The following is a 12732-nucleotide window of genomic DNA, read 5'->3' on the forward strand; positions in this document are numbered from 1 at the left end:
CATTTTTCTCCTTTTCCCTTTCTTTCATATTTACCTTTTCAGGTATTACATGCTCTTTGATTTTCAATATCAAACTTTCCACAGAGCTCTGGTCTTTTCATTGCAAAAAGTTGGAAATCTTCTGTTTTGTTGAATGCGCATACTTTCCCTAGGAAGTATATAGTCAATTTTGCTGGATAGCTGATTCTTGGTTGTAGACACAGCTCTCTTGCCTTTCTGAAGATCATGTTCCATGCCTTATGATCATTTAAAGTAGAACTTGCAAGGTCTTGTGTGACCCTGATTGGCATTCCTTTATATCTAAATTGTCTTTTTCTGGCTTCTTGTAGGGTTTTTTCTTTTGTTTGAAAGTTTTAGAATTTGGCAATTACATTCCTGGGAGTTGTCTTTTGGGGGTTTAGTGTAGAGGGTGTTCTGTAAGCTCTGTCAGTGGCTGTATTGCCCCCTTGTTCTAGAATCTCTGGGCAATTTTCTTTGATTATCTCTTGTATCACGATGTCGAGTTTGCTGTTTATTTCCGGCTTTTCCGGAAATCCAATTATTCTTAAATTTTCTCTTCTCCCTCTATTTTCCAGATCTATCACCTTGTCGGTGAGATATTTTATGTTCTCTTCTAATTTCTTGGTGTTTTGGCTTTGCTTTATTAGTTCTTGCTTTAAAGCCTGGTTTTCTTTTACAGTTTGGTCAAACTGGTTTTGTAGATGCATGAATTTCTTTTGCATTATTTCCCACTTTTCCTCCCAGAAGGCTTCCATCTTTTTTATCATTTCTGATTCAAATTCTTCATGGGTTTGTGGAGAGTTTCCATTTCCTTTGGAAGGTTTCAGAGCATTCACTTGTGTTTCCTCTTCTATCTCCTCTGTGTTTTGTGTTTTTGCCCCATAAAATGTGTCCAACGTTGCCCCCTTCTTCTTGTTTTTTTTGGGGGGACTTTTGTGCTTCTGTGGAGTTTGCCATCTCTATCTGAGTGGGGAGGGACTAGCTTTTCTTATCTCGGTCTGGTGTTCAGAGGTTTTAGCCCTTTGCAGATTGTCCATTCTATGCAGTTGTTGTTCTGTCTTCTCGTGAAACCAGGAGTTGATGGTGTGTCCCTGTTACTATCCTCCTCTCCTCGGCACCCTCCTGATGCTTCTCCATTGCCTTACTTCCACACTCTAAGCCTAGCTTGGCCCTTGTTCCTGTGCCTTAGCAGGCTCACACCTGCACTCTGCGGGGGGAGTGGCTGAGTCTTCCTGGCGCTCTGAGGGCTCCTAATGAGATTAGCTTTCCCTGGGTTGAGTTTAGTATGCCTTGAGGCAGGGACTTTTTTTCGTGAGACTCTAATGGAAGGATCCAGCCAGGGGGTTACGAGCTCCCCTCTCTCTCTCTGTTTCCCTGCTGTCTGGGTGCCCCCTCGCCTGGATTAGGTTGTTTTCAGGATGTGGCCTTCAGAATAGCTGGCCCCCAAAGCCCTTTGCTACCCTGAGATTTGCTGTTGTTCCAGACGACCCTGCTCTCTGAGGAGGAGGGGCCGTCGCTTCCCAGAGCTCCAAGGGCTCCTCCCAGGGGGTTATGAGCTTCTCCTTCCCTCTCTGTTTCCCTGCTGTCTGGGTGCCCCCTCGACTGTGTTAGGTCGTTTTCTGGATGTGGCCTTCAGAATAGCAGGCCTTGGGGCTCTGAGGTTGCCTCTGCTGCCTCGGACTCGGACTCGGAGCTCTGGGTTGGGGGGGATGGGTCCTAGGACCTTCCTTCTGCCTACCTCTTAGATCCAAGTGGTCTCGGGTTCTGGCTTTTGAGTTCATCCCATTCATGTTCAAATTAATGATTGTGACTTGTGGACTCCCTGGCATTTTGAAATCCTCCCCTAATTCTGACCTTTCTTCTTTAGCTATAATCTTTTAAGCCAGTGATTTACTTTAAATCAGTCCCCCTAGTCCCCTCCCTTGATATGTTTCCCTTTTTAGCCCCTCCCTTTTTGTTCCCTCCCTGTCTCCCCTATCCTTCGCTCCCTTTTTGTGTTCTTTACCCCCCTGTCCCCCTTGGTTTTCCCTTCTCCCTTTCCCTGTTGGATAATATAGAATTGAAGATCCCAATGGATCTGGATGCTCTTTTATCTCAGATTTGATTTCACTGAGAGTAAGGTTTAAGTAAAAACTCCCTTTCTCTCCTTGTTATAGGAGTTTTCTTTCCCTCCCCTTCCCATGTGTTTCTTTGTGTGAAAAAGATTATCCTATTTAGTTTTTCCCCCCTATTTCTTGGAGTATATCTTAGTACCATCAACGATTCCCTCCTCCATTTTTCTTTCTATATATTTTCTTTTCTCCATAACATCTTGATGCCCCAAATGTTCCCTATGCATGAATCTTCTTACTACTCTGATGATGCATATAATTTTTTAGAGTTGCACATTCCATTTTCCCCACATATTAACATATATAAATTGATTTAAATGTAGTCCTTATAGAAGACAGTTTGAATAAAAGAAAAATATAACATTTTTCTCTTTTTCCCTTTCCTTCATATTTACCTTTTCCGGTATTCCATGCTCTTTGTTTTTTTATATCAAAGTTTCCACAGAGCTCTGGTATTTTCTTTGCAAAAACTTGGAAATCTTCTATTTTGTTGAATGCCCATACTTTCCCCTGGAAGTATATTGTCAGTTTTGATGGATAGCTGATTCTTGGTTGAAGACCCAGTTCTCTTGCCTTTCTGAAAATCATGATCCATGACTTACAGTCATTCAAAGTGGAAATTGCAAGGTCTTGTGTGACCCTGAGTGGCATTCCTTTATATCTAAATTGTCTTTTTTCTGGCTTCTTGTAAGATTTTTTCTTTTGCTTGAAAGCTTTGGAATTTGGCAATTACATTCCTGGGAGTTGTCTTTTGGGGATTTAGTGTAGAGGGTGTTCTGTTAACTCTTTCAATGCCTGTATTGCCCCATTTTTCTAGAATCTCTGAGCAGTTTTCTTTGATGATATCTTGTATTATGATGTCGAGATTACTATTTATTTCTGGCTTTTCTCATAGGACAATTATTCTCAGATTGTGTCTCCTTCCTCTATTTTCCAAGTCTATCACCCTGTCAGTGAGATATTTTATGTTCTCTTCTAATTTCTTGGTCTTTTGGCTTTGCTTTATTAATTCTTGCTCTTTTTCAAGATCATTGTCTTCCAGTTGCCTGATTCTGACCTATAAAGCCTGGTTTCCCTTTTCAGTTTGGTCAAGCTGTTAATGTAGTTGTGTTTTTTTGTGATTCATATTGTGGAGTTCCTTTTGCATTATTTCCCACTTTTCCTGCCAGAAGGCTTCCATCTTTTTGATAATTTCCTATTTAAATTCTTCCAGAGTTTGTGGAGAGTTTCCATTTTTTTGGAGGGTTTCAGAGCATTTGTTTGTGTTTCCTCTTCTATCTTCTCTGTATTTTGTATTTTTCCTCCATAAAATGTGTCCAAAGTCACCCCCTTTTTCTTGCTTTTCTTGGTGTTTGGAGGCTTTTGCACTTCTGTACTGTTTGCCACCTCTATCTGAGTGAGGAGGACTGGCTCTTAGTGTATCTCTCTGATGGTCTGAGGTTTTAGCCCCAGGCAAATTATCCATTCTCTTCAGCTGCTCTGTCATCCCAGGGAAGCCCAGGGACTGTCCTCCCCTGCCTGCCAGCATTTTGGGTGTTACTGCTCTCAGTTTCCTCCAGTTGCTTCTCTGCTGCCTTAATTCCATGCTCTTAGCCTGGCACAGACTGTCCACAAGGTACCTCAGTGCCTTTGCCAGACCTGAGGTTTCTGTTCTTTCTGAAGATCCTGCACTCTAAGGGGGATAGGGGTCCTGGCCTCCCTGAACTCTGAGGGCTCCTGATGGTATTAAGTTCATCTGGTTTGGGCTGTATGAGTGCAGAAGCAAAAAAAAAAAGGAAAACCTCCTCTGCAGTCTATGTTGGATGGAGGGACCCAGCCAGGGGGCTATAGGCTCTTCCCATCTCTCTCTGTTTCCCTGCTGTCTGTGTTGGGAACCCCCAAGACTGGCTCAGGTTGCTTTCAAGATGCCCCCTTAAGAATAGCCAGCCTAAGGCCCTTTTTCCGGACCTGAGGTTCCCGCTGCTGTTGCGGGCTCAGAGCTCGGGGTTGGGGGGGATGGGTCCTGGGACCTTCCTATGGCCTTCCCCTTAGATCAAAGTGATCTAGGATTATGGCTTTTGTGGGTGGTGTACCTTTTGATCCGAGTCCAGAAGGAGGGTTCCCCGGGTCTGTCCTGTTGTTCAGTTTGAATTTCGGTGCCCCAGGAGCATTCAGTTTGTGGTCGGTAAGGAAGGCTTTTCAGAGGTCTGAACTTTTGCTGCCTCTAAGCCACCATCTTGACCTTCACCGCAAAGGTAAATATTCTAAAGAACTGAAAATGAAGTATACTATCACCCCCTCCTGGCAGAATGTTGATGAATTCAAGAGGTATACTAAAACATACTTTTTTTTGGATATGATCAATGTGGCAATTTGTCTTGCTTAATTAAAAATATTTTGCTAAGGTTTTCTCACCACCCCTCAATGAAATAGGAGGAGAGAGAGGAGCGAGGTCAGACAGACTGAGACAGAGAGAAATTGTTAAATGAAAAAATCCAATTAATTTGATTGGAAAAATATAAGGCATTTAATAGATACTTGTTGATTGATTAGATAAAACTTTCAAAAAGAAAAAAATAGCCACAAATTGATTTTATGGGTAAAGTAGAGGAAAAGGACAAAATGAAAGGATTTTATAAGGAATAACTAAAGAAACAGTATGAGATGAAAAGTGCATTTTTCAGTAGGTATCAATTAAAGGCATATATATAATAGTGTTATCAGTATAACATTGAAGAGAATGTTCTGGTACTGTACTATAATACCTCTGCCTCCCACATTTTTGACTGTTAGAATGTCCCAAAGAGCATTTCAAAATAAAAACAAAGTTATGATATCTGACAAATTTCAGCTTTGATTTCTCCAGCAGTGGCATTACCCATAATGATTTGTCATGCAATTTTATTTTCAAAGCTCAAAATTAATTAGAAACACGAAACAAATCATGCTGCTAAAACATACATTAAAAACAAATTAGACTCTCAAAATGGATAATTTACAGCATGGAAAGTTAATTGATTAAATATAAAGTTTATAAAAATAATTGGGAAAAGAGGGATGTACTAACCAGTGAAAATGTTACTGAGCCAACAGAAATTGACCAGATTGTAAAACTACTGCCAACCACATTTGCCATGAGAAAGGTGTTAAGAAACAATCTCTGTGTTTGTGTGTGTGTGTGTGTGTGTGTGTGTGTGTGTGTGTGTGTGTGTGGAGAGAGAGAGAGAGAGAGAGAGAGAGAGAGAGAGAGAGAGAGAGAGAGAGAGGGAAGGAGGGAGACAGAGAGAGACAGAGACAGAAAGACACACAGAGAGACATACAGAGAGAAAAATTAAGGAATAACTTCACATGCTTCATGAGTAAATCAAGGCAGAAAATAAATTCCAGACCCATGTTCAAATTTAGGAGTCTCCATTAAAATCATACATGATCCCAGAGGGTCCACAAAGTAGAGGGGACAGTCAGATCTATTCTAGGACATGAGCATTTATTAAATACTGTAAAAGAGAGAATCTGCAATGCAGGCAAATGACATTATTTGTCAATCAAAAGGAAGATTCCATTGGAATATTCCCAGGAGAAACAGTTGGAGTCAAACCAGTGGCTGAACAGGGACACTTACTTCTGACCTAGGATGAGAGATCCTTGTGTCTTCTGGAGCTGGGGGAGAGGCTTTTGAATTAACTTTTGGCTAGTGTGACTGATGGGGGTGGCTGAACCTGAAGAACTAATTGTATATCTGAGACTTGAATTAGAAGAAGAAAGAAGAAAAACATTTGTCCCCCAAATTCTCTATCTCTTGATAGAGACTGATTGCTATACTCCCAATACCCTCCTAACTCCTTGTATAGATTAGGGTCCCCCCCATCCCTCTTGCCTCATCCTCTATCCTTGTTCTGTCTTCCCCCAATAAACCTCCTTACTTGAGAAAAGAGAGAAAGAGTATCTTCTCTAAACCTCATAGTTCACCTTGAGTTACTTAGAAGGTGGCTGACTAAAAGGGGGGATGGGAAGGGAGACAGGAGGGAGAGGGAAGAAAAACAGGAGGCATTTGAGGGAAGAGGGTAGGCAAAATCTTGATCCATTAGCCATCTAATATTGATCCATAGACACCCTCTGGTAGTAATCTCTCAATTTCTGAAGTATCCCCTCTATCTCCAAGTATCTTCTTGGAGATAGAGGGGATACTTCAGAAATGTACTACTACTATATGTAAAGCAATGTGCCAAGCACTGGGAATACAAAGAAATTCAAAAGCAATGTCTTCCTATCAAGGAGCTTACAGTTTAATGGGGGAAATGATATACAAATATGTAAGGGAAATATGTATAAGAAAATATAGAGAAAATCAATGGAGAAAAGATAAGTTTTTATGATTGTTGATCATTTACAGTTCTTTTGAGGATTGTTCCTATTTTTTTCACCACTGATCCATTAGCTTCTTGTTCTAATAATAATTTTAATCTTTACACATCCTACTTATCTTGACTATCAAAATTTTATCGTATATATATATATATATATATATATATATATATATATATATATATATATAATGCAAACCTAACCAATAGTTTCCCTTTATCTTAATAAGTTGATTTTGTTAATATTTTTAATGTCACCTGGGTTTTGCCACTGAAATATTTTTCTAATGTTCATGAAATAAATATTTTATTTAAGGATTCCAGCATCAAATTCTCATTTTGCTTATACTCTGAAGTATGGAGGTCACCCTGGGGTCCCAAAAGTACCAAAGGAGCAAAGGTTCTAGAAGAAACATTCAATATGGAAGTGCTTTGATTACAGGTGAAACTGACTGAAGGTGTGTTTAATTATGGTTGGTTGTGATCAGAGAAGACTGGCCAATAGTCGTGAAGTTTTTCAGATATAGCAATTCAGTTTCTAAAAATTCCACAGTTGTTAAGCAAAGAACAATTAGCCAGCTAATTTGAGCCCACAGGCATTTGGTATATTTTGGAATCAGCTTCAAGCTGACTTGCCATTGTCTCAAGCATATATCTGACTGATTGTTAGAAAATACCCATTAAATTACTGTTAGGATTTAGAGTAGCTCAAAGTCTAATGTTTTGTTAACATACATTTGCACATGAAATGCAGGAATATATTTTTGAAGAAGTTTTGATGTGGTATAAATAGAGATTCTGAGCCTTTGGACTTCATCCCCTAGAAGTACCTTAGTATTTCCTAAAATTCCCTTTTCCTACATCTGCACATTTTATGTGATTGTATTTAAGTGGCTGTAACTCCTCCCTCTTTCTCTTTTGGACCTGTGACCAGGCTGAATTCAGGTAGTTCTTTTGCTCTAATTATTATTAATAAAACTTTTAAAATATAATACTTAGTTACTGAATATAAATTTTAAAACCCACAATGTGAAGACATCCTTTTTACCAAACTTATCCTTTTTATTTCAGCCTTTATCAGCAATCATTTTCATTTTCTTTGAAAGATTTAAAGGGGTTTAAGTCCTGGTAAATGCAGGTTGTCTATGGGTTGTTGAAAAGTATCCTCTGACTTTCAGATTGCTGGTTATCAGAACCTAACAAGGATTTAATGGGTCTAAGAAATGACAATCAATGAAGGATAATAGCAGTAGTTTTTATTTAGATAGTTGTAAGGATAATTTAGGGTTGTGACCTACTCTAAATTTGATTTTTGGTCACCAGGGGATATCCCAAATAAAATATCCAAGTCAGTTTGGAAATATATGGTGGTTTAATTAATACATAGGGAAGAAATCAAGGAGAAGAGAGAGGGAAAATGTATTGTATTTTTCCTACCCAGTCTGTGCCAGGCAAGCCAAGAGGTCCTTGAAGATTAGCAGCTTATCTAAGAGCTCTCTTTACATGTGACCAATGAACCCAAGAGTTCTCTTCTCCAATCTTTATAGATGTTGGAGTAGTCAACAATATTTGGAATGGCCCTTCCCAGGAAGGCTGAGTTGATCCAGTATATTGGAAATACTTAATATACACCTTTTCTCCTGGGTTCAGGTCATGAAGTGAAAAGTCTAGTGGTCCAGCTTATACTGCAGCTTCGTATTTATGGAGTTCATGCAATTGTGTTGTAATTCCTGTATATAGGAAGCAATAGTTTTTATCTCCCCCTAATTGTAATGTATATGCAGGGGAGAAAGTTTTAGCCTGTATAGGTGGATATCCAAAAAGCATCTCAAATGGTGAGATGTGTAGGTCTCCTCTAGGCCTGCTTCTAAGACAAAATAGGGCCAGAGGGAGAATTTCAGGCCATTATAAATGGGTCTCAGTGCATAATTTGCCAATCATAGATTTAAGTTCTCTGTTCATTCTTTCAACTTGGCCTGAGCTCTGGGGATGATATAGTACATGAAATTTGGGTGTTATCCCCAAGCAAGAATATATCCGATTTAGGACCAAAACAGTAAAATGACTTCCTCTATCTGAATCAATACATGCTGGCAAGCCAAAGTGAGGAATAATGTCTTTTAAAAGCACCTTAGCAACAAAAGCCACTGTGGCTCAGATTGCAGGAGATGCTTCCAGCCATCTGGTCAGTTGTTCTATTATGACTAGGCAAAATTTGTAATGTCCAGCCTTTGGCATTGTTATGAAATCTATCTATAGGTGCTCAAAAGGTGTGAAAGCCAGAGGACACCCACCCAAGGCTTTGCCATGAAATGTATGTTGGTTATATGCTTGGCAGGTAGAGCAGGCTGTACACACTTTAGAGGCTATAATAGTTTTACCAGGGGCTATCCATACTCTCTTAACAGAGTCCATGATGCCCTGGGTACCAAAGTGATCATTTTTATGAATAGATCGGCAAATTTGGTGATAAAAACTTCTAGGAAGCAGGGGTTTCACTTCAGATGATACCCACACTCCATTAATCTGTTTTGCTTTGAATTTTTGGTTCCATTTTTCCACTTCCTTTTCATTATATGAAAGTGATAAATTTAAGTCATCAGTGGTTGTTAATGTTAAAATTAATTCAGTCCCTTCTATGACTGTTAGTTTTGCAGTGGCATCTGCTCAATCATTTCCCTTAAAGACAAGATCAGTGCCACCTGTATGGGCAGAGCAATGAACTACAGTGAGGGCTTCAGGCAGCTGGAGAGCAGAAAGAACTTCATTAATAATTTCTGCCTTAGCTATAGATTTTCCAGCTGAGGTTAAAAACCTCTCTGGAGCCATAGCATCCCGACTGAGTGACAAATGCCAACAGCATATCTAGAATCTGTATAAATTGTTGCCTTTTTATCCTTGGCAATTATATAGGTGTTTTTCAGAGCTATGACTTCTGCCCCTTGAGCGCTAATATTAGAGGGCAGTGAAGCTGACCACTCAGTGGCAAATTCTGTGACTACAGCAGCTCCACTGTAGCATATGCCATCCCTCATAAAAGAAGAACCATCAGTAAATAAGACCAGATATTAATTGTCTAAGGGAGTGTCCAAGAGATTATCTGGAGGCTTTTCTGCCATGGACACTAGTGTTTCACAACTGTGTAATGGTTCTCCTGAAGTAGGTAAATCTGGAAGCAAGGTGGCAGGGTTAAGAGTTGAACAGAGCTTCAAGGTAATGTTTTCATTGTTTAACAAGGTTATTTCATACCTTGTAATTCACTGATCAGAAAATGCCTGTGTTCTATGTCTTAGCAACAATGCTTCTACCTAATGTGGGAACATAATTGTTAATGGGCATCCCAATAATATATCAACAGTTTTTGTCACTAGTAAGACTATATCAGCTACTCCTCTAAGACATGGTGGTGCTCCTGATGCTACTGGGTCCAATTGGGCAGAATAAAAGCAACTGGGCACTGAGAATGTCCTAAAGTCTGAGTTAAAACACCTGAAGCTATCCCTCTTTGCTCATGTACATACAAAGTAAATGGCTTGTTGTAATCTGGGATGCCTAGAATAGGGGCAGACAGGATAGCCTATTTTAGATCTGATAGAGCTGACAAGTGTTCTGGCTCCAATTTGAGGGGTTTGGGGACTGAATCCCTTGTTAGTGCTCTAAGGGGTTTAGTAATTTCCCTGTCAAAAGGGATTCATTGTCTACAAAACCCTTTTGCTCTTAAAATTGCTTTTAACTGTTTCTTAGTGGTAGAAGTGCTTACATTTTGAATATTTTCAATTCATTTAGGAGAAATAGAGTGGGTACCCACAGTCAGGATGAACCCCAAATATTCTACTTTAGGGAGATACCACTGAACTTCATCATTCTAGATCTTATGCCCTCTTTTGAGTAATTCCAAAAGAAGGTATTTACTATCTTCCTGACATGCTTCTGCATCTGTTGAAGCCAAGAGTAGATCATCTACATATTTGATTAATTTGCTATTTTTAAATGTTATATTATCTGTGTCTTGGCTCAAAATTTGTGCAAATAGACTCAGGCTTTCCACAAACCCTTGTGGCAGACGACTCCATGTATTGATAACCCTTCCAGGTGAAAGCAAAGATATTCCTGAAGTTCTCATGTATGGTTATAGAAAAGAAGGCTGAGCACAAGTCCACTGCTGTAAAATATGTAGCTATGCTAGGAATAGAGGAAATAATCACATGTATGTTGGAAACTACAGAGTGTCTCTTTATAACGTGATTGTTCATAGCCCTCAAATCCTGTACAAATCTATAGAGGTACTTGCCATTGGGCCCTGTTTTTGGTTTTTTAGCAGTCAGGATGGGTGAATTGTCATTCAGATTTATAAGGGATTATTATTCCCTGGTTAATTAATGGGTTTATTACTGGGGTAATACCCTTAATTGCCTCTTCTCAGAGGGGATACAGAGGAATGGAATGAGGTGGGCTAGATTTAGTTTTTATCAGCACAGGAACAGCTGACTTAAGTAAGCCTACATTGGAAGAAGATGTAGCCCAAAGAAACTCTAGTATATCTGCCGGTATTTCAAAGGTGGCATGCTCTTTCCCCTCCTGACTCTCTGAGAGAAGTACAGGGAGTAATTTTAAAGATTCCTCAGGTACTTCCAATGATAAGGAACCATCTGGGGAGCAAGTTATCTGGGAGTTAGTGACTCTGAGTTTGCATAGAAGGTCCCTCCCCAGCAAATTTAAAGTGGAGTCAGGCATCAAAATGAAGGAATATTGTACTTCTAGGGGTCCTAAAGACACCATTCTAGGGAAAAGTTTTTTTTTTTTAACTCTTAGGGGGATTCCTGACACTCCCATTACACTCTCTGAGCCAATGGAATAGTAATGTAAATCAGGTGTATTCTTTTATATAGACCTGGAAGATCCAGTGTCTAAAAGACAATCATAATAGGTTTAACCCACCTTTAAGGTAACATCGGGCTCAGTAGTATGGGGGGGGGCATTTTTTGGGATCCGGAAAATCAAGGTTGTATTCTCTAATTGCTGTGCCACAGCCCACCCCCAGACACCTTCATTGTATTTGGGAAGTTCCTTGAGCACCCCCCTGAAGGACACCTCCCTGAGGGGCATTAGCACCCCGAGTATTTTTTGGACAAGCACCACTTAAGTTATATTGTTGTGGAGTCATTTAGTTTGAGTTATCATTTTCCCAATATCTATTCCTATAGCTATCATTTCATTATTATAGTTATTTCTATAATTATCACTTCTGTAGTTGTTATTAAACTGCATATTCCTTCTGATTGCCTTGAATAAAGTTCTAAACTCTATCATTCTGTGGCCCTTCTTCTCACAGAATTGGCAGGTAATCAATCGATAATTAGATTCCTGGAGAGGGGCAAGTGCCATTGGTTAGTATCATGCCCACTTTCCAATTTAGCAATCTTATCTTTTAAATATATCTTTTAAATATATCTTTCTTTATTTCCTCCATGACATCATTATTTCCTTCCTCCTTTTCTTTGTTTCCCTTTGAAACATATAGAACTGTTTTCTGCAATTCTTCAAGGTCCATCTCTGGCCATCTTGGGCAATGTGTTCTAAAATAATCCCTAATCACTTTGAAGGATTATTGACAAAGTGCCTTCTAATGTCTTATGTCTTATGCAATTTTCTTTAGAGAGATCAAAATCCAGGTATTGAACCCCAAACTTAATTATTCTGTCCATGAATCTGGAGGGTGCCTCTTCCTCATTTTGCTCAATTCTTTCAAATTCTGTCCACTTATCTGTACTGTCTGCATACTCTCTCATTGCCATTAAGATGGCCTCCCTACAATGGTATAATTGTATATAATTCTGAGTTGTTATAGTCCCATTTGGGATCCTGAGATGGCCAATGTGCTGCATTGCACCCCCAGGTTTTATTGACATGAGCAATTATTTTATTTTTCTCATGTTTAGTTAAAAAAGCCTGTAGCACAAATGCAGAAAAGCAGAAATAATGAATGCAGCCTTCTCAGATCACAAGGCAATAAAAATAATGATTAGTAATTGTACATGGAAAACCAAATCTAAAACCAATTGGAAATTAAACAATATGATACTCCAAAACCGTTTAGTTAAAGAAGAAATCATAGAAACAATTAATAATTTCATCAAGGAAAATGACAATGGCGAAACATCCTTTCAAACCTTTTGGGATGCAGCCAAAGCGGTAATCAGAGGTAAATTCATATCCCTGAATGCTTATATTAACAAACAAGGGAGAGAAGAGATCAATCAATTGGAAATGCAAATGAA

Source organism: Monodelphis domestica, chromosome 6 (genome assembly GCF_027887165.1).
Source record: "Monodelphis domestica isolate mMonDom1 chromosome 6, mMonDom1.pri, whole genome shotgun sequence".
Classification (NCBI taxonomy): Eukaryota; Metazoa; Chordata; class Mammalia; order Didelphimorphia; family Didelphidae; genus Monodelphis; species Monodelphis domestica.